Source organism: Peromyscus maniculatus, chromosome 8 (assembly GCF_049852395.1).
Source record: "Peromyscus maniculatus bairdii isolate BWxNUB_F1_BW_parent chromosome 8, HU_Pman_BW_mat_3.1, whole genome shotgun sequence".
In the NCBI taxonomy this organism is placed as follows: domain Eukaryota; kingdom Metazoa; phylum Chordata; class Mammalia; order Rodentia; family Cricetidae; genus Peromyscus; species Peromyscus maniculatus.
The window spans coordinates 9,994,685-10,017,486 of record NC_134859.1 but is presented as its reverse complement, the minus strand read 5'-3'; the positions used below and the strand labels follow the sequence as shown (position 1 = coordinate 10,017,486).

General features: G+C 47.7%; 1 protein-coding gene across 1 annotated transcript in view; it reads left to right on the top strand.

Moving 5' to 3' along the window:
• LOC143274513 (uncharacterized) overlaps positions 1-22,802 on the top strand; it is a 1,199,417-nt gene that overhangs the window by 98,204 nt on the left and 1,078,411 nt on the right. The gene's annotated exons all lie outside the window — the stretch shown is intronic.

The window sequence follows — 22,802 nt, the reverse complement described above, 5'->3', positions numbered from 1 at the left end:
GACCATTTGACCTAGGATTCCCACCAAAATGCCAGTGTGTAAGTACACAGGGTCCCCACCTGTGATGCCTGCTCCCATAACGAGTCGTTCTGAGGACATCCTGGGGGTCTTCTGGTTTTCCAAAGTTCCCACCAGCCTTTAGGAAAGAATAAAAGGCCCAGACCATAGTCTTCCATGCACTAGTCAAAAAATAAAAATAAAATAACATAAAAAAAATCTAGTGTTTTTTCAGCAGGGCTTTTGCATATAAAACAGAGCCATAACATGAGGAGCAGTGGCCTACACCAGGGATGCCAGCACTCAGGAGGCTGAGCTAATAGGATCGCCATGAGTTTGCGGGCAGCCTGGGACCTGAGGACCAGACTTTGTCTCAAAAAAAAAATAAATAAAAAAGTTTTACATATATATATATATATATATATATATATATATATATATATATATGTGTGTGTGTGTGTGTGTGTGTGTGTGTGTGTGTGTGTTCAGACAAGTGTATGCAGGTATCCAAGGAGGGAGGGGCTGGAGTTACTGGCAGTTGTAAGCTGTCTGATGTGGGTACTGGGATCTAAGCTCCAGTCCTCTGGAAGAGACTCAAGGTCTCTTAATGACTGAGACATTGTTACCCCCATGTGCCCCTCCCTTACCCCAGTTTCAAAAAACCAAAATAACATGCAACACTCGGAATCTTAGGGTGTAGTTACAGCAATTTTCTCTGTATTTACTGTGGTTCAGCCACCAGGAGTCTGGTGGGATTCTTGGGGATGCTAGAGATCCAGCCAATTCCTTTGTGTGGTTCTATACCTGAGGGGCAGGATGTTGCAGATTCCCAGAGCTTCCTCTAGGGGGCAGCACGCTTTCTGGGAGGGCTGCAGTTTCCAGCACTAAAGTCTTGGGGTCTTTGTGTGTGTGTGTGTGTGTGTGTGTGTGTGTGTGTGTGTGTGTGTGTGTGTGTGTACAACTAAAGTTAGCCTAGTGGGCTTGGTTGGGACAAAAAGAAATATGTTGTGGCCCTTGTTAGTTTTCTGCTGGAGGTGAAGACAGCTATTTTTGGACACTTAAGACTCTGGGGGTCCAGGCTGAGGGAGCCCTGTGGGAGGCTGGGGTTGAGCATTGGATCTCTGGTATAGGGGGTTGTAATTCAGGAAGGTCTGTCTTGATATCACAAACATTAGAAAGATTTGTGTCACAGATCTGGAAAACTCAATTCTGAGAGCGTGGAGAGGAATCAAATTGGTCTATAAAGATAAAAACATGGTTAGGGTAAAAATGAGGCTGACCGAGAGAAGGGAGGCAGGTGATCTCTCTGAGAAGCTGTCACTGCCACTAACTGGATTAGTCACCGTAATAGGCCTGGCGTGAAGCCCTCCACACCGGCCTCTGTCACCCCGATGTAATTTACCTGTAACTCCTACCTGTGTTTATTGTGCCTTGTTATCCCGTTATCCTGCGCCTACGGCTCTTTATTAGAGTCGGATCAAGTTAAGGACTCTGATTTTCTCTAATTCTCCAATGTATAGACTGCTTGTAACCAGGGAGGTGTTTTTCTTTCTTCTTCTTCACTCTGCTTTTGTGGGGGGAAAAGACTTAAAAATAATAAAATCACTTTTCTCTGTTACCAGAGGAGGCGCACAGGTCAAAGAGGGGCGGCTTGGGTGCCCTGAGCCACAGGGAGATGGGGGACCCCTTCCTGAGCCACAGGGAGATGGGGACCCCTTCCTGAGCCACAGGGAGATGGGGACCCCCTTCCTGAGCCACAGGGAGATGGGGGCCCCCTTCCTGAGCCACAGGGAGATGGGGACCCCCTTCCTGAGCCACAGGGAGATGGGGGCCCCCTTCCTGAGCCACAGGGAGATGGGGGACCCCCTTCCTCAGCGGCCTGTCGGTGTTCTCTGTCTCCTTCCCAGCACGATGAGGAATGCTTTTCTCCTGATTCCAGTTGGTTCTCTCGGAAGGGGGTGGGGGTGGGCGTGGGGGCTGTCTGGAGGACTCAGTGGGACTGTGCAAACTGATCCTTAGCACAGGCTGCTGTCATGTCCCACCACACACAGGTGTTTGGGAAGCACCAGGTCTCTGGTTTCTCCCTGATTACCTCGCTGGGGTGATAATGTCAGGCCACTGTGTAGTCTCTCGGGCTGTTTGCCAAGATCTCAGGACATGGGTTTTCTGGTTCTGGCTGATGACAGCTTAGAGATCAGGACTCCTGCCTTTGCAGGGGGTAGGTATCCAGTCCTGAGGCTGTCTCAGAGAGAACAGAGGCAGTGATTCCTCACTCTCTGACACCAGGGGAGGAACAGAGCAATGGAAGAATAGAAGGAGAAAACAGATTTTAAAACTATCTTCTATTTACTTCTTCCCAGTTATGAAAATAATGTTTCTCATATTGTAGCCTTTCTTTCATTGTATGGAGAAGTGCTGTAGTTGAATGAATGAATGAATGGGCAAAGGTCAGCTTGTTTCACTTGGTTCTCTGTCGTCTATCCTGGAGGGGAAGCAGCTCAGCAGCAGTTCAGGAAATGGTCAGTGTGTGAGAATACGGAAGCCGTGGAAGGCAGAAGACACAGCAGAAGATGGAGATCCAGGCATAGTGATTCACACTTGTGATCTCAACACTCAAGGGGCAGAGGCAGGAGGATCTGAGTTCAAGGACAGCCTTGAATACTTAAGGAGACACCATCCAGAGAACACGTGGTCCTCAGCCTGGGATGCTCATCAGAACCTTCCCTACAACTCAGATCCTGAGGGAGCTCTTTAACTGTCCCTGGTCCATTGCCACCAGTCTAATCTGAGATCTGGGCTGGGTTCAGGGGCTGTGAGGACCAGGAGTTCTCAAACTCCCATTTGACTATAACCTGAAACCAGGTAGAGACTGCATGAAGGAGCCCTGCTGGTCCTGGCTAGGTTTGTCTGAAATGTGTGTTATGCTTGTGGGGGAAGCAGGTTGAGAATGCAGCTGCTGGGTGAATCAGTGGAGGGCCTGGCCTTGGAAGCAGGATTCCCTGTGCACTCTGAGACCTGGCCCTGTAGCTGAGATGAGCCCCCTTGGAGCCTTCTGTTTTAACTGTACCTTCGTGCCTCTAACTCCAAGCCTTCATTTCCCGGGGGCCAATTTTAAGCACAGTGTCTATGGAATCTCTTGGGAAGTGCAGGCACTTTAGAAGTGTGGGCTGTGTCTCCCTTCCCTTACTCTGGTTCTGAGTAGTTGTAGAATTAATGTTATCCCATTGGTGTGTTTTTACAGCTGAACATTCTTCTTAATGTTTCTTTGAGATGGTTATTTTTATTTATCTCCCTCCCTTCCCTCTGTGTATGTGTGTGTGTGTGTGTGTGTGTGTGTGTGTGTGTGTGTGTGTGTGTGTGTGTGCACATGTGTGCAGTGCCTCTGGAGGTCAGAAGAGAGCATCAGATTCCCTGGAGCTGGAGTTGTGAGCCATCATTGTGGGAGCTGGGAACAGAACTCAGGTCCTTTGCAAGAGCAGTGCATCCATGTAACCACTGAGCCCCACCCCCCATAAGCTCTTCTAGATTTTAAGGGTCTTAAACCCCTGTTTTTTCATATACCCTTTTTTAGACAAAGTCTTATGTATCCCATGCTAATCTTGAATTCACTATGTATCAGAAGGTGACCTTGAGCTCCTTTATTGTTTTTGTTTATGAGCATTTTGCCTGCATGTATGTCCGTGTACCACTTGTGCTCCTGGTACCCACAGAAGCTAGAATAAAGCATCAGAGTTATAGATATTTGTGAGCCACCATGAAGGTGCTGGCAACTGAATCTGGGTCCTCTGGAAAAGTAGCCAGTGCTCTTAACCACTGAGCCATCTCTCCAGCCCCTGACCTTGAACTCTTGATCCTCAAGCCTCCAACTTCCTGAGTGCTAGGATTGCAGGTACACACTAACCGACCAGGCTTTTCATGGCTTACATACTAATTCTTTTGCTCAGCTAAGTAACATGGAAATCAAAGGAGGCCCTGGTACTTTTTCTGCCCTCTGAACAATAATTCTCCATGGTCAAGGTTATGACATTTCATAGCTGTCCCTGAAGTTCAGGCTTTGTCTTTGATGGATTTTAAAAGCTGGAAACTCAGTAAATGGCATTTATTCTGGAATATAGATGTAAGTGGTCTCTAGAAAAGGCAATGTCCGTGAGTTCCCTTTGTCTTCTGTGCTGATTCACTCTGTCCCTCTGGTGTGGATCTACCCCAAGTGTTCTTAGCTGCAAAGCAACTCCTTCAGAGAACACACAGACCCTTAAAGCCAATAAAAAGTCTTTATTTGCTGGCCAGCAGGCCACATGGGGAACTTGCCCAAACCTTGTAGCCATTCTTGGCTTTTTATGCACAGAAATCATAACCTGGGTGACACACTTCAATTAGCAGAACAGTGAGCAACAAGTGGAGCTACAGAAGCGAAAGGAGGGTTAGTACACTCAGGGACTTCCCGGAACTATGGACTATGACGGATCAGGCCTTTGTTCTTGTTCTGGCTGGTGTTGTGGTCTCTGTCCTGGTTAGAATGGTGCCTTGGTGCCTCTAACATGACGTCAGTTGTGCTAAGGTCTGGAGACCTGTTACACTTGTTCTCACCTGTGAAGAAAGGGTTAAATGAGCCCAACAATAGCAACTCAAGGGAGGGAGGGAGGGAGGGAGGGAGGGAGTGAGGGAGTGAGGGAGGGAGGGAGGGTTGGATTCAGGGCAAGGGTGCAGTCCGTCACCGTGGGAAGGCATGGCGACAGGAGCGGAAGGCGGCTGTCACACTGCATCCACATCAGGGAGCAGAGACACAGACAACCCTGGTGCTCAGCCGGTTCTCTCCTTCATCCCCAGTCTGTAGGTTGGTGCTGCCCATATTCAGGATGTGGCTTTCCTCCTCAGTTAAACTTCCCAGTAAATGTCCTCATGGACACCAGAGGTGTATGTCCTAGGTGATTCTAGGTCCTGTTGGTCAACAATGAAAATGAGCCATCATGATTGGTCAAGACAGCTCCCATGGGATTCATCCTCAGAGGTCTGCTGTGAATGGAAGGACTGCTAGTGTGTGAATGCACACATGCGTACGGATGTGCATGCATGTGTGTGAGTATATGTATGTATGCATTGTGTGTGTGCGTGTGTAAGATGTTGTGGAATATTAGTTGAAGATGTGTTACATTTGTTTTTTGATTTGTTTTAATGATGCAAAGATGTGTTGCATTCTTTTATGTTGCATTTGTTTAAATCTGTGAAGCTGTGTTACTTTGCCTGTCTAAAACACCTGATTGGTCTAATAAAGAACTGAATGGCTAATAGCTAGGCAGAAGAAAGGACAGGTGGGGCTGGCTGGCAGAGAGAATAAATAAGAGGAGAAATCTGGGAGAGAGATTGGGGAGCAAAAGAAGAAGAGGAGGATGTCAGGAGCCAGCCACCCAACTACCCAGCAAACCATGGAGTAAGAGTAAGACTGTGTATTTATTTGGGAGTTGGGTGGCATGCCTCCCCATAAGCCAAAGAGTAAAGAGTCCCCTCCCCCCAAAAAAAACAAAACAGAAAACAAACAAACAAAAAAACCAGTGATAGTAAGATTAAGCTATGCCTGTGTCAGACCCATCAGCCCCTCTCCAAGGCCACCATGAACAAGACCCTAACAACCATCTCGGGCCCATTTCTTTGCTAAGACCCTTCTGGCTCTGGGCCAGGCCAACTCTGTCTCCCTAGCTGGACAGCTGGGACCTGGGGCCTCCCTTTCTCTAGATCACAGGATCATTCCGGCTTCTTGGTTGTGATCCTCATGGGATAGGGGAGTCAGCGAAGGTACATGAGTCCTAGAGCTGCCACCAGGAAGCATCCAGTCTTTTCCTGCGGCTAAAGCAGCACCGTGGCTATGTGGCACCTGCTGTCTGTGTGGCACTTGCTGGTTCATGTCATTTGATTTCTGCAGCTTCCAAGGTTTCCTTCTTTTAAGGAGACACTGGTTATTAACCAGTTCCTTCCTTTCTGGTTGTTTCAAAGGTTTGTAGGGCATCCAAGAATCCACCTGGATGCTGGCCTCCACATCTTTTTCATGGATTTAAGTGTTTTTAAGGCTTTTTCTGCCCATAGCTTTCAACTACCATTAGAGGGGTGTGCTTTACAGGGCCAAGTCTGTCTCCATGGAAGGAAGTCCCAGAGAAAGAAGATAACTGAGGGAAAATGTCATTTCCTGACTATAGCATTAACAATGACCAAGAGTATTAAGTCTTTAGGTCACTAGGGCCTTGGTTTAGAAAGACTGAGGTGTGTGTGTGTGTGTGTGTGTGTGTGTGTGTGTGTGAACAGAGCTCTCCATTCTCCCAGCTGAGCAGTTTATACTCCTGCCTACATGGGCTGTGTTCTCCAGACTCTGTCTTGGTGACCACATGACTAGGAAGCCTTCTTGGGGAGATCAATGAATCCTCAGAACACCTCTAGGTGTTCTACCTTTAGGATGCGACAGTACTGGGAACACCAGTGCTCCCTATGTCCACTTAAAACCCTTTGAAGCCTCACACCTAGGTATGGCCATGCATGAAATAATCCCAGCACCTGGGAGGCTTAACTAGGAGGTCAACCTGTGCACAGAGAGGGTTTGGCTAGCCCAGGCTACGTGTGAGACAACAACAACAACAACATCACAATACCAAAAAATAAAACAATCACAAAAAATAAGACAAACAATAACCCAAGCCAAACCTGAATCAATAAAGTAAAAGAAAACAAAAGCAATAAGATAAAACAAAGAGAACACCCCACACCCAACTAGAGTATGATGCCATCTGAAAAGAATAGCACCGTAGTAGTAAATAAGAATGATGTATTGCAGGCCTAGCTGTTAAAAATAGGTGTGCAGGGCAGGTGAGATGGCTCGGGGCGGGGGTGGGGTAAAGGTGCCCATCGCTACATCTGACCACCATGGTGACTCATGGTAGAGGGAGAGAGATGATTCCTGTCAGTTGTCCTCTGACCTACATACGCATGACCTGGTATGAGAGCCCACCCACATACACATAACTTAAAAAATTTGAAGAATGATTGGAAATAACACCAGAAGTTGCTGATACCTGGGTCAGGACAAGGGGTTAGAGCAATTCTTCCCCTGTGATGTTCTGTCTTTCAAATCTTCCTTAATGATCACTACCCTCTCTCATATTAAAAAACAACAACAAACAGAACCCACAACATGGTGGGAGGCACTCTGGTGCCATTTCCATTGGTGGCTGAATGTTTCATTTGCATGTATATTTTCATTGGTTGTTGAAAAAAATCTCATTTGTTCTTCATTTTCCCTTCTAGTATCAATAGGTGGATGAAGGGACTAGTCAGGTCTCCAGCTGACAGGGTCACCTTGGGGTGAAATGCCCCAGATTCATAATAAATGAAAGTACCCAGCAGCTACTAGGGTAGAAGACATGTGGTCCATCTGCAATGCACGGGCTGCTCAGATTCCTTCATGGAGTGCTTATAGAGGTACCACTTTCACTCTCCACACATTAGTTTGTGTTACTCATTAGAGTCCCAGGGTCTGCATGAGAGGACAAGGATGCCCTAGGACTCATTCTTCTTCTTCTTCTTTTTTTTTTTTTTTTGTTCCGAGACAGGGTTTCTTTGTTTAATTTTGCACCTTTCTTGGAACTCACTTTGTAGACCAGGCTGGCCTTGAACTCACAGAGATCCGCCTGCCTCTGCCTCCTGAGTGCTGGGATTAAAGGCGTGCGCCACCACTGCCCAGCAAGGACTCACATTCTAATGAATATCTTGGAGCCTTCAGAGCTCAGACATCCACTCAGGTTACTCTGACCTCAGCGCTATGCTCTTAGCAGGAAAGCCCCCTGTCCTATAAATTGCCCATTGTCTTGCCAGTCTTGGGACTTTAGCCATCAACCTGATGGGATTCTCTTCCCCACTGACCCTGGGAAAAACAAATGAACTAATTGCACCCTCTGGTAGGAACTGAAGCCCTCTCTTCCTAGTCTATAGAGCCCTCTCCAGTTCCCTCAGCCCCCCACTGCCCCATGGTCGGGAAATACATGGCTGTGCCTTACCAGTCCAGTGCAGGGCAACATTTTGTGCTGTTCAGGGTCAAGAGCTTCCTTCCCTGTTGGCAAAGTGGTGCTGACCAGAGTCACTGAGGGGTAGAGTGGGCTGCTTTTCTCACTGAGTAGTCTAGTGAATATGTGTGCAGGAAGCTGAAGGAGAGGCAGCAGGCAGTGGACAGTGGACAGACATCCACTCTTACAACACTGAGCTTTGACAGGAAAGAGACCCATAGAGATGGGCACATGGCCAGTTTGCTCTGAAGAAGTGGTCAGAGGCTTCTCTGACGAGGTGGCATTTGAAGACTGAGAAGGAACCAACCTGACAGGAGCTGAGGAGCAGGGGAGCAGGTCTGGATCCCAGTGACCACAGATAAGCAGGAGGACAGAGCTGCTAGGATCTCAGAAGGGTAGCTGAGGCTGGTCCACATGCCCTCAGAAGGGTAGCCGAGGCTGGTCCTCATGCCCTCAGAAGGGTAGCCGAGGCTGGTCCTCATGCCCTCAGAAGGGTAGCCGAGGGCTGGTCCGCATGCCCTCAGAAGGGTAGCCGAGGGCTGGTCCGCATGCCCTCAGAAGGGTAGCCAAGGCTGGTCCACATGCCCTCAGAAGCCACAGCAAAGACAGTGAACTTCACGGGAAGTGATGACTGGCTGAGGACTTCAGGCAGAGTGATAGGGTCTGCAGTTTTTTTTTAAACTAATTTATTTGTGGTACCAGGGATTGAATGTAGGACCTAGGCAAGTGTTATTCCACTGAGCTACACCACAACTCCATTTCTTTTTAGAGACAAGGTCTCACTAAATTTCACAGGTTGACCTTGAACTTGGGCTCCTCCTGCCTCAGTCTCGCAAGCAGTGAGATGATGGACTTGTGTCTCTGGGCCTGTTGTTATTTGCTATGTTAAAAAGATGATCTGGGGGTTGGAGGGATGGCTCAATGGTTAAAAACTCTTCCAGAGGACTCAGGTTCAGTTCCCAGCACCCACATGGCAGCTCACAACTGCCTGTAACTCCAGTTCCAGAAATCCAACACCCTCACACAGACTTGCATGCAGGCAAAACACCAATGTACATAAAATAAGTAAATAAATAAAGCATTTTTAAAAAAAGGCGATTTGGGTACCTGGGTTATAAGGAAGGGGCTGAAAACCTAGAATAGCACTGTGGTCTCTGCTGAAGTTCTGAGGGAGAGAAGGGGCTGGGCTGGGTTGGGTGGAGACGAGACTCAGTCATCTGTGGACACTTAGGTGGTACCAGGGGGACTTGACCATGAAGAATGAGGCAAGCAGGGGACATTTGTGAAGGATTTTGTTATTTGAGACTAGGTGCACTATATAGCCCACAGTGGCCTCAAATTGGAGAGCACCCCATTTCTGCCTCCCAAACGCAGGGAAGACAAGCCTGCACCACACAGCCAGGTCTCGGGCTTTTGACTTGAATGGTTCTCACTCGGGGAGAAGGACAGGAAGGTGGCAGAGAGTGTGGGGCAGGGGATGAGACTGAAATGGAGTACGGCACGTGGGTCTTATGCTGTTCAAGTGTGTCCTTCAGTGGCGGTATCCAGTGGGCAGCAGATAGACTGTGACGCACCACTTGGGATGAAGGCCAGCACTGAAGATATTAGTTAATCATTAGTCTCTCTCCTTCATACTTAAAGTGGCTGAATAACCTGTGGAGGTGATAAAATATTCGAAATGATTTAGCCTCATAAAACAAGTGTCATGTTAGATACAAGTCTGTGTCCTCTCATACAGTCACTTAGGGCCATGAAGCTCTGGGCCAGGGCAGGCAGGCGGTGCTGAGATATCTGGGCTCCTGCAGTCACTGCACTTCCATATCTTCCGCTTTCCACATTACCGTTTGAGGACCCCGGTCTACTTGCCCAGATGTGGACACATCCAGCTGCTGCTGCTTTTTCTCTATCCTCCTCTACCTCCTCTTCTTCCTCTTCCTTCTCTACTCTTCCTACTCCTCCATCAGTTTCTCCTTCCCTTCACTTCCTCCTTCACTTCCTTCTCTGTTGTTGGGTATTTTTATTCTTTTTCTGGGGGACCTGCCAGCCAACTCCCTAATAAATCAGCTTAGTTCTTCATTATCAATGCCCAGCCTTAGCTTGGCTTAGTTTCTAGCCAGCTTTCCTTATCTGAAATCATCCCCTTTACCTTTTGCCTCTGGGCTTTTCTTTCTTTCTTTCTTTCTTTCTTTCTTTCTTTCTTTCTTTCTTTCTTTCTTTCTTTCTTTCTTTCTTTCTTTCTTTCTTTCTTTCTCTTTCTTTCTTTCTTTCTTTCTTTCTTTCTTTCTTTCTTTCTTTCTCTTTCTCTCTCTCTTTCTTTCTTTCTTTCTTTCTTTCTTTCTTTCTTTCTTCCTTTCTTTTTTTTTATAGCTGTATACCTTTCTTTGTTTCTTACTCTGTGGCTGGCTGTGTAGCTGGGTGGCTGGGCCCTGGAGTCCTCCTCCTTCCCTGGCTACCTCTCTCTTCACTCCTCCATCTCTGTTCTTCCTCCTCCTAGATTTCCCCTTCTATTTATCCTCTCTGCCTGCCAGCCCCGCCTATCCTTTCTCCTGCCTTGCCATTGGCCTTTCAGCTCTTTATTAGACCATCAGGTGTTTTAGACAGGCACAGTAACACAGCTTCACAGAGTTGAACAAATGCAACATAAACAAAAGTAACACACCTTAAATAATATTCTACCACACTCCTCATTCACCTTCTTTTCTTCCTTTTCCTCCTCCTCTTCCTCCTCCACTTCTTCTTTCTCCACTTCTTCCTCTTTCTTCACTTCCTTCTCCACCTCATCCTGTTTCTCCACTTCTTCCTCCTCTCCCCTTCCTCCTCCTTTACATCTTCCTCCTCTTCCTCCTCCTTTACATCCACTTCTCCATCATCCTCCTCCTTTGCATCCTCCTCTCCCTCCCCTTCCTCCTTTACATCCTCCACTTCCTCCTCCTCTTCTTCCTTTTCTCATTTTCTGTTTGACACAGGCTTACTCTATAGCCCAGACTGGCTTCTAATAAAAAAAAAAATCACCTCTAGCTTTAGCTCCTTTAAGGCTGAGATGTAAGAAATGGATTGCTATGGTCCATTTTCATATGAGGTGCACTCAGAGTTCATCGGAGTTACAGAAAAGTGGGAGGTACTGAGCGCCCCTCTCTAGCTGGTGGCAGGTCTGTGGGAAAGTTACAGGCAGTGTGCTATGTGACTGAGCCCAGGGTCAGAAAAGGGGCCATCTCAAGCCCCAAATTATTCATCAGACAATGCTCTGTGCCCTAAACCAGTAGGACAGGGAATTGGGAATGGGGCAGGTCCTAACCTATGGGAGAAGAGGGCAGGAGTTTTCCAAGATAGGAGGATTTTACAAACCATTGTCCGTGTCAAATCATTATACTGCCATTTTTGCCTTTTCTCTGTGTGGGAATCTCTTTCTGCACAATTGAATGTTAAAATGGTTTCATTTCCACTCTCTCTTGAGTCTGTTTTCACCTGTTTCCAATGTGAGACCGTAGGCAAGTGCCACCTTGCCCAGCTCAACATCCCAGGTTCTTCACATGCCTTTCCACCCAGGCTAGTGTTGTGAAGGACATTTGCTATAAGTTATCTTTTCCTCGCCTGAGAATGTTTTCACCAGCACAGTCTTAGCTGCTGCAGGAACTGCCTCGGGAGAGTTTGAGGATAAGATAATGTTTCTCCAGGATCATCTTGGTGGCTCATCCTGAACTCTCTCTGTACCTCTGGGTAAACAGCTGCTGGGTGTTCTTCCACAGCGTGGAGGTTCTGATATGCTGGGGGCAGGATTCTGGCCAGCCAGGGAGCCTGTGCCAAGAGCATTGCCTTCCAAGGAAGCAAAGAGTGTGTTTCCCAAGACTGAACTGGGTGATGGAGGAGGTGGAGACAAATTTAGGGGTGGAGACTTTCCAGTCAGTGAAAGTCTCATTAAACATGCTTATAGAGATCCAGACACGTTTAAACTTTTGACACTGGGACACAAAATTGCCCTCTGCAAAGTTCATGCTCAAGAACAACACAATCAAGGCATAAAAAAAAATCATTGAAACGCTCAGGTTTTAAGTTTGTGGTTTTGTGTTGGACTGAATTCATAAGTATCCTGGGGAATGTGGCCCATAGGCTTCAGGTTGGACATGTCCTCTAGGTCACAGCTGGTTAGAAGCTCGTGGTCCTGACTTTCCCTGTCCTATGCCCCCTGTCTTCTCCATATGTATACACTTTCTATGGCTCACTTTCCAAGAGAAAATGAAGTGTGAAAAGAAGAGCTCTGTTTACAAGGTCATGTTTTGAGTTGATCCTAGAACCTTGCTATTTGGACTTTCCTGGATGTGTCCTGGAGGCCCAGGACAACCAGGCAGTGGGGGGGGGGGGCTAATTAAATGGCATGTGTCAGTCGAGCTTACTGCTTTTAGTTCACTGCAGATGGACCTGTGAGGATTTAGTCATTGACTCCTTGTTCACTGGATTTCCTTAGACAACCCTGGCTCTAGGTTAGTGTTGGGGACATGACAGTAAGTTAAGACACCATCCTTGGCCTTAGGATATGTTCTCTATGTCCAAAGATGGTCATATTCCCATGCAGTTATCATGGGGGGGGAGGGGTTCCATTGATTTACTTCCTGGGGAGTTGTGAACAAATGTTTGTTCACCCCAGGTAGGAGACAGACAACAGATGGAAGAGATGATTCTGTCCAGGTCTAGCTGAGTGAACAGCAAGTTTATTATGGTTGCTTATAGGAGCATGGATGATTCAAAGGCAGCTGCATCACCGAAAGGTCCATCCTGACTGTGAGGACTCACAGAAGCCAGCTTCCAGCCAAACACATCCCTGCGTGCTTCTCACAAACCTGGCCATAGAGGAAGTGCTGGGACTGCCCTCTGTGGTGGGTTGGAAGGCATCTCTGCAAACCAATGCCCCCCTTCTATGTGGAAATGGAGTCTTGGGGAGGTAATTAGTTGAAGAGGAAGTCCTCTTGGGCTAAGGCTCTAGTTTCTTTGTAAGAAAAGAAGAGGACCATGGGAAGACTGAGGCAGAGGCTGGAGTGATGATGTGGCCACCAGCCTAGGAAGAATAGGAGCCACCAGGGGCTGGAGGAGGCTCCTTGGTGGGGCCCTACATCCCTTCTGACCACTTGACTTCAGCTTCTGACCTCTCAATCTGGGCTCCGCGAATCCATGCCCGCTTCTTATAGCAGCTTCTGGAAGTGGACATATAACATTTAAGAGGCAGAGGCAAAGAAAACTGTTGCTTCGACAGGCTTATTCTGACCCCTAGAGTCCCTTGGCAGAAGATGATAGAGCTGACTGGGAAGTCCTGATGTGACTTGCAGTCTGCTAGTTTGCAAACCTCTCCAAGATAATAACTTATTATTATTAGTAATTATTATTTATATTAGTAATACTGATTATAGGTTAGGTACCATGTTAAGAATTTCATTGTGTTTAATTCATTTATCTTGAGGGCTGTTACTCAAGACAAAAGTTCATTTGAAAATACAGAGGAGCCGGTGATGGTGGCACATGCCTTTAATCCCAGCACTGAGGGAGGCAGATCTTTGTGAGTTCGAGGCCAGCCTGGTCTACAGAGTGAGTTTCAGGACAGACAGGAATACACAGAGAAACCCTGTCTCAAAAAAGAAAAAGGAAAGAAAAGAAAATACAGAGGTGGCTGATGAGATGGCTCAGCCATTAGAGCGCTTGCTCTGTAAACGTTTGTTCTGAGTTCAATCCCTAGAACCCAAGAGAAAAAGCTAGTGTGGTAACTTCATCCAAGTGCTGAGGAGGTGGAGGCAGGACGATCCTTGGGGCTTGCCTGCCAGGCTGTCTAGCCAAATTGGTAAGCTTCAGGCTCAAGGAGAGACCATCTCCAAAATAAGGTGGGTTGAGATGGAGAAAGTCACCTGCCATTGACCTCTGACCTCCCCATGTACATAGACATGTGTGTGTACATCAACTGCACACACACACACACACACACACACACACACACACACACACACACACACTAACAAGTAGGGGACTGTCTCCCTACTTAGAGGAGGAACAAACCAGGTTTGAGGACTTCAAGTTTATTTAATTTAATTTGTATTCGTGTGTCTGTGTGTGTCTGCCACATATGTGGGTACTTGTGGAGGCCGGAAAGTGACACGGGATCCCCCAGAACTGAAGTTACAGGTGGTTATGAGATACTCAGTGTGTGTGCTGAGAATTATCTAGCCATCTCTCTAGCCCCCATTTTTTTTTGTAAATTTTGTTTTCAGCTTGCTCCTGGCATCTAGTTCTCAGAAAGGCACCTTCCCATCTTGAGCTCTCTAAGCAGAGGGAGAAGCAACACTAAGCGCATCACTCAGCAGCTCATAAACTATTTCGATAGTCACATTAATAGAGAAAACCGAGGTGCCTCTTGGCCCACTCCAGGAAATCAGTTTTAGCACCAACTGCTGATTAATTGTTCTGAGTGAGCTGAGCCTGCCTGACAAAACACTGCCGTCTGCCCCGACACAGAGGCAAGTGAAACTCCACCAGAAATGATTTCAAAATAAGAGGCTGGAAAATCGTCTGTGTTCCATTAATTATGGTTGGCTGTCTGATCCATGCCTTTAATTGGTGACAGATGGAAGTATAGCATGCTGGCTTGGGAGAGCGGTGGAGAGCTGGTCTGAGTCCGACGAGTACACTGTAACACCGAGACTCCAGTCTGACAGCTCAGGGCTGCGACAGTCTGAGGCTTGCACATTTCACTCACTTCCTCTGGCTGAATATCAGGTGCATTCGCCATGTACTAACACCGAGCATGACCAGAAAGACAGCTTCGGGTGATCAGATCCTGAAGAAAGCCCATGTTGCTGCAAGAGCAAGCTGAGCCGTCTTCTGTGCAGGCAGGGGTCTGCTCCGCAGCACTGTCTGGAAACTAATAACTCAGAGAAAAGGATGGCTGCTGTCCCGTAGCTTCAGATGTCTCAGGGCCCCATCTGAATGTCCTTGGAGGCCGTGGCCTTGCTGCCCAGAATGGCCCACGACAGGAGTGAGTAGTGGGAGAGGCAAGGTGAGCTCTGGCACCCTCGTCTGCACAGTCCCACGGCAGTGGAGTGACCTGCATGAGGCTGCTGCTCTTGCAGGTCCCAGGAGACTGCCAGGGATTCTTAGTTCCCTACTTGGTCCTACTTACAGCTGAGGAGGGTGAAGCTTAAGACACTTGCTCCAGATCACACTCTGGTGAGGGCCTGGCCATGCAGGGAAAGGTGGGAAGCCAGTGTCATTTTCTCTTCTTTCTCTTTCTCCTCCTTTCCCTCTTCCTCATCTCTCCTGTTTCTTCCTTCTTTTTTTCTTTCTCTACTCTTTACTTTCTTCCTCTTCTTTCTCCTCCTCTTCCTCTTCTATCTCTTCATCCTCCTCTTCCTTCCTCTCTTTTCCTTCTCCTCATGCTCCACCCCCTTTTGGTGGGCTTTCACAAGCAGGTAGCACCATCAACCTTGACTTTAAAGATCCCTTTGGGGTGCTCCGGTGGGGGTGAGTGGGCATGGACCAGGATGGATTCCAGGAGACCCTAGGAAGCTATTGTTAGTGGACCCCAAACTGACTTGGTGGCTTAGACTAGTGCTATGTTTCAGGAGAAGGGAGAGCTGTGGGGTACCTTGAGACTTCTGGAGGGAAAGGATCAGTAGGGCTGTGGTATTTGACAGAAGAGGTATCATTTTCTCGGTTTCTTCCTCTTCCCTGTCCTGGCTCCATGTCACATGCCATCCGTGCTTGTATCTTTTTAACTATCAGTTCCCCAAGGCTGGGGATCAAGTATCTTATTTATGGCCATCTGTAGGCTCCTTGTGCATACTACCCAGCAAGCAACTGGTATTCACTTGAATAAAGCATAGCAATTGAAGTCTAGTGTGGTGGCTTGTGCTTCTCACCTCAGCACCAGGAAGCCTAAAGCAGGGCCTCCAAATCGGAGGCCGGTGTGGGCTACATAGTTAGATTCTGCATCAAAAACAAAGCTAAGGGGCCGGGCGGTGGTGGCGCACGCCTTTAATCCCAGCACTCGGGAGGCAGAGCCAGGCGGATCTCTGCGAGTTCGAGGCCAGCCTAGGCTACCAAGTGAGCTCCAGGAAAGGCGCAAAGCTACACAGAGAAACCCTGTCTCGAAAAACCAAAAAAAAAAAAAAAAAACAAAGCTAAGACAACGTAGCCCCTCAAGTTAAGCGACATCAAACCCAGCAGTTGGCGATGTTCAGCTTGGGCTGAATTCTTGCTGTTGAGCTCTGGGTTTCCCTACCAAGAGGTGGAAGAAGAGTCTCACAGGGGCCCAACAGCCACCTCTCCACCTCCGCAGCAGCATCTCTGCCCGCCTGGGTCAGGGGACTGCCTTGAAGGTAGTGACCTGCTGTTCAGCAGTCACATTTGCAGGGTGGCATGACTTAGCTACTTACCTCAGCTTATTTGTCCACTGTCAGGGAAGCCCCCTAGACTATTTAAAAAGGAACACGCTGACCGGCACTGTGTGTGAAATTGTTTCTACACCACAGAAGTTCTGTTATCACAGACCCGAACATCTTTCCTCAGGAAAGCTCTTTCTCTTCTCTTCTTTCTCCCCTCCAGGCTGGCTTTGAGTGGGAGTTCACAGAGGGAAAAGGAGATGCAGTTGGAAGAGTTTTTTTTTTTTTTTTTATTGTGTTAACAAGTAAAAGACTGACAGTCACATTGATTTTTGAGATGGATGTAAAGGGTTTGAAAGGGAGTTCTTACTCTGGGCAGGACCTGCTTAGAGATGCTGGCATTGGACCACATTTTTAGAAGATGCTCACAGGGTGAAGGAGCCGGGTTTTGCAATGGGACTGTCAGTTCTCAGTGACAGACTGCATCAGAGGGAGATGGGTGTCAAGTGGCTGACTCATTTGTCACATAGACAGAGCAGTGATCTGGGGCTGGCTTGTGCACACACACTTCCTCTATGCATGCTTTTTTATGGAAAGTTGGAGTCATTGCAGAGAAAACTAGAAGCTGCTGGGGTCAGAACTGTTCCCTAGAGGGCTAGGGAGATACATCCATGGGCAGAGTGCTTGCCCTGCAGGCATGAGGACCTGAGTTTGGATCCCCAACACCCATATGAAAGACCAGGCATGATAACCTGAGCTCATAACCCTAGTGCTGGGAGGTGGGGATGGAGACAGGTGGATCTCAGGACTTACCGGTCCAGTTTAGCAAGGGAGGAGAGGCCTCACCTTGTAAAAAGATAAAGTTGAGAGCAACTGAGGAAGACACTGATGTTCACTTCTGAACTCTACATGTGTACAACATATAGGTGAGGACACACACAAACACACGCCAACTATATACTTACACTACACTACACTACACTACACTACACACACACACACACACACACAGACATCCTGGACTTTGCAGTTCCGTTATCTAAGTTAAGGACTCATTGTGTGCAGAGTGGCTGATTGGCTGCTGACAGCCCAATGCAGTGGATGCTTCCGGGCCAGGTCTCAGTCTTTGTCCAATCAGCTAAAGCTCCCGGCGGAGTCAGATGAAGCACCATGGCCATCATGGGGGTAAATGAAGACCAGATGCCCTTTGACCTCCTGTTCCTCAATCAGGAGTGTCCTCTCTGGGTTGCAGGGGACACTGCTTATTTGGGGGATAGTCTCAGAGCTCTGCCTGCATTTCTTTGAGCAGGAGACCTGACACCGTGATTCTGCCTTCACTAACCACGCTGGGGCTGTCAGCACTTCCTCTGCCACCCTGCTGCCCAAACTCACCTCTTAACCAGGTCAGAGAGAGATGAGATGTCATGTGCGAGGCAGCGGTGACTTGATCCCACAATCCAGGGCAGTTCACTGAAGTTTAATAAAACATTTGGGAAGAACTCTGCTCTGTGTGGGCTGTGTACAGCTCCATTTCTAGGAAAATCAGCTGAGAAGCAACCTTCTTGATTTCAACAATACACAACAGCTCCTGTGTATTGTTGGCCCTGGCAGGAGTGTGGGGTGAAGCCCCATGGAACTGTACCACCTGAGTGTCCTGCAGCAGCCCCACTCTTGGGTCTCCCTTCAGCTGGAGCTCAGACCAGAGGTCTCTGAAGAGTATGCCTTGTGAAAGATAAAGGATTTGGGGACACATTTTATAAACGCAGCAGAGATTGGTGAACATGCTTGACCTGGCTGTCGAATCCTGGATATGTCAGAGGGAAGAACGGAGAGAGGGTGTCCTCAAGACATTTGCTTATCAGGGGAGCAGTGTCTACCTGCTTCCGGTTTCTGCTTGGAATGCGTCTCCATCCTCTCCCTGCTGCAGATCCCCTACTTCTACACCAGATCACTCTCCTTCCGACCACAGGGCCTTTGCATGTACCATTGCCCCCTCTGCCCTTCTTCCTCTAAGGATGCTGACAGCTATCTTGAGGACATCTTGCCTTCTGCCTTGCCTCATCTAGTGTAGTCTAGCTCAGGTCTGCTGATGTTTTTCCTTCTCTGAATTACACTTCTCTTTCATAGTAGCACAAATCTCGGTTTCTATGTGTCCATTTATCACACCAATCCCACAATGACCTAGTTTTTGCACCAGGTCCTAAAACCGCTCAGGTTCCTGGGATGTTGAACAAGTAAGCTGCGTATACTCTAAGAGGCATCATCAGGATTCAAGCCCAGACCCCCCCCCCCAACCTCTTCACACTGTCTCATTAACAGTGACCTGGTTGTACTGAACTTGAAGCTCTGTCTTGGCTTCCACAGAGCCCAGAACTTGCAATTAGCCATGTAAACATAAGGATCACTGGAGCTAACATTTGCTGAGCGCTCACTGTTTGCCAGGCCCCAGTGTGATGTCGGTACAAGCTCTGCATGCAATGGACACTTGGGTCCTAGGAGACAAGGAATAAAATGTTTAGAAAGACTTGAGAGGAGAGGGGAGAGGACACAAGGTCTCACAGGGGGACATTCTAGGCTCCTTCCCCCAGGCCCACAGAAGAACACAAATAGGGTGATACAGAGCCAAGCCCCATGGTGTGGGCCCTGGGTTCTGCCCGAAGGGTTCTGGGGAGACCACTGAGGCTGGATCTGCTATTGGCTTATTTCTTGTTGGTATCTTTGGCCTTGACGCAGATAGGAGAAAAGGCAGGCTGATGTGGTTCAGCCCCTTGGAACTGTTCAGACCCTGGTCCCTCAGATGCGCAGGCTGCTTGTCTCTGGCACCAGAAGGCCGCTTTCTCCACTTATTTGCTCTTTTCAGTGTGCTGTTTTGCTGAGGTTTATGTAACCAGCTCCCGGGAGGCTCAGAGTCAAGGAATAAAGAAGGGCTCGTCCTCCAAGGTCAGACTCAGGCTGGCCGAGTAACACTTCTACTGTGAACACCTTGCTGTGAGAGGAATTTGGGGTAGGAGATGCTTCAAGACTCCCTTTGAGCTTTGTTCTGGGCCCTGGGATTCCAAGTGGAAGGCCCCCATGAGGTGCACACAGGGACCTGGCTTGCGAGAACCTGTACAGTTTTGTAGCATACTTATTGAGAACACCAAGCTCAAGGGTAAGTCTTTCTGGGCCTCAGTGCCCTCATCTGAAAAATGGGCTGATGATGGATCCTAGGCTCTTTGGAGTTACTGCAATGATTAACAAGGTCACATGGCACTGATGTGGTCAGGGCCTGGTATGTAGAGGGTCTCAGCAACAGGAGGTGTACCTAGAGATGGCCTCCTCCCTCCTGCCCAGGCTCCTCATTTCTGAGGCTCAGCTTTCTCTCCTCAGTAGGACAATGGTATTTTGATGCCAATGAGAGGGGAAAGGGAAGGAGGGGACCTCGCTGAGAGCTGATTCCTAACAACTTATCGACAGGGTCAGTCTCTGCAATGGCAAAAAATAATGAAACATCGATTCTCAGAAGTCATTCCAAGTCAGGCTTATAGGAGAAGTTTAAAAAGCAATTAGTCTAGATTGAAGCTAATTAATGTTTTCTGCCTCCCCCTGCTTCAGGGCTCGGATGGGGCAGACATTCTTTGGGACATACTAAGTGCTTGGTTATTAGAGGACTTGGAGATGGGAAAGAATGGCTTATCTGGAGTGGAGACTAAATATGATGTCCCAAGACTCCCAGGGAAGGGAAGACCCAGTTCTGGCTAGACAGACAGGTGTCATCTCTCATCTGCCCTCGGCTCCTCTCCTCCTCTGCCCTGCTTCCTGCACCAGACTCCATGGGTTCAGTTTCTGTCTCATTCAAATTGCACTACACAAAATGCTGCAGAAGGGAGCTTGGTCATCTCATGGTTGGTGTCTGCTCTCCACACCACACGCACTGCACCCATCTTCCTGGTCCTTGTCTCTCCCTTAAGCTCCACTTTGACTGTCTTCTCTTTGGGGAAGTTCAGGGTCAAACTCCCCATCTCCCCATCATCCCATCCCCAAGCCCCTTGCTCTTAAAGGTTCGTTTTCCAAGTTCACGATGTTACCACAGATCTGGCCCCTTCCCAGTGCCAACTCCAGGCACTCTGTAGATCTCCATGACTTGCTCTCTCACATCAAATAGATCATTGAGAAAAGGTTTATTTTTGTTCGTGGTTTCTGAGGCTTTCAGTCCATCATGGGAAGGAAGGTGTGGTGGAGACCATGGTAACAGGAGCGTGTGGTAATGGCTCCTCATATGGTAGTGGAAAGGAATGAGTGCACGGGGCAGGAACTAGGGGCTGGTATGACCTTGAATGACATGCTCATAGTGACCCATTTCCTCCAGTCAGGCCCCACTTGCCAAAAGCTCCACAGCCTTCCCCCAATAGGATGTCCTAGATTCATTTCTGTCGCTGTGACAAGTCTCCTTACCACAAACAGCTGAAGTAAAAAAAAGGGCTTATTGCAGTTACAAGCCCAGGTGACTGTCAATCACTGAGGGGAAGTCAAGGCAGCATCTCAAGCAGGATCCCACCACATACACAGTCCAGAGCCGAGAGAATCAATTCACCCATGCTGCCGGCTTGCTTTCTGCTACCTTTCTTGGCTCTCAGTACAGTTTAGGGCCCGGCCTAGGGAATGGTGCTGCACACAGGAGACAGAGCCAATGTGCAATGAAGACTGTTTCCCTACAGAAATGCCCTCAGTCCAGTCTGATCTAGATCATTCCTCAACTGAGACTCTTCTAGGGTGATTCTAGGTTTTGGCTAGCTGACACAGCATTACCCGTATGGTACACTGGCCTCTTAACAGAAGGGTATCCAGTAATTGAGGATGTGTTACACCACAAGAAACACACCTGGGAGAAGATCTAAGGGTCTCTCTTTTATCCTGATCCAAGATGACATTTTCAATACTTCTCCTCCCTCTTAGAATTCTGTAATATCTGATCCATCCAGATCCCCTTCTTCCACAAAAGATGAATCACTCTTGGCCTTGTTTTGATCCATACCTCTGATCTTCAGCAGAATACAGTATTCATTTATGTGGTTTTCCCCATTCTTGTAATGGGATAATAGAAAAGTGGTGGCAGGACCATGGTTGAGAGGAGAGGTATGGGGTCAAGGGTGAATAGCTAGAGGACTTTGGTCTCAACTCTTCAAAGTGAAGGGCATGGGTCTTGGGATATGATCAGTCTTTGACTGTGTCCTTCATGTTTAGAGGGACAATTCACAGCATGAAGTGAAAGCTCCAAAAGTTTTTGTTACATGTTTGTAGTAAATTAAATATCCTGACTTTTGCTTAACTTTTATAATGTTAAAAATCCCACTGATTAATACCTGGGCCAGGGAAAACCAAGGAACACATAGAAAACCCTGAAAGAAGAGATGAAAGATGAATGTGAATATGGTGGTATAGTTCATTCTCCAACAAAACCCTAAGTATGCTTAAAATGAGATTATTATGTTTGCACTCCAAAGAGATTAATAATGCATTAAGTCCACTTCTCTGTGCTATTAAGTATAAATCCAGTGCATTGACTTCTAATAATCACAGATGTTCAGTTGTATGGATGTGCTATACAGTTCATCGAACAGGTTCCCTGTTGGTGGGTGTCTCAGTTAGGGTTTCTATTGCTGTGAAGAAACACCATGACCATGGCAACTCTTATAAAGGAAGACATTTAACTGGATAGCTTGCAGTTCAGTGGTTCAGTCCAATACCTTGGTGTGACATGGTGGCACGCAGGCAAACACGGTGCTGGAGAAGAAACTGAGTTTACATCTTAATTTCCAGGAAGTGGTTTGAAACCCTAGGTGTGGCTTGAGCATATATGAGATCTCAAAGCCCACCTCCAAAGCCACACACCTCCAACAAGGCTATACCTACCCTGACAAAGCCACACCCCCTTTAGTGCCACTCCCTTGGGGGACCATTTTCTTTCAGACCACCACTGTTGTCTTGGGTTGTTTGCCTTGCATAGGATGAAATTAGGCTGCACCCACCTTATCTGCTATCATCTTTTGAGCTTCTCATGGGTATCATTCAATTTTTTTTCATTTAATTTTAAGAACAGTCTTAAAAGGCCAAGTGGAAGGGAAGAGACTTACTCAATGTCATCACTAAGATGGGAACCATGACCTCAGCACTAACAAATGACAGCTTTGTTGACTGTTAAAATTTATTTAATACACTCCTTTGGTAGTTCATACTGAAAGCTCACATACGGACCTTGTTTTATTCTCTCTCTGGCTTGCTTCAGCCAGGTGCCAAGACCCATCAGTTCAGTGTCCTCTCAATTTCTTTAATCTGCTCACTTTCTCTCCCTTCCCTTTGACACTTCTCTTCACGGGATTGCTTTAATAGCCCTTAGCCATGGAACTGTCACCCTGCTGGCGTGGTC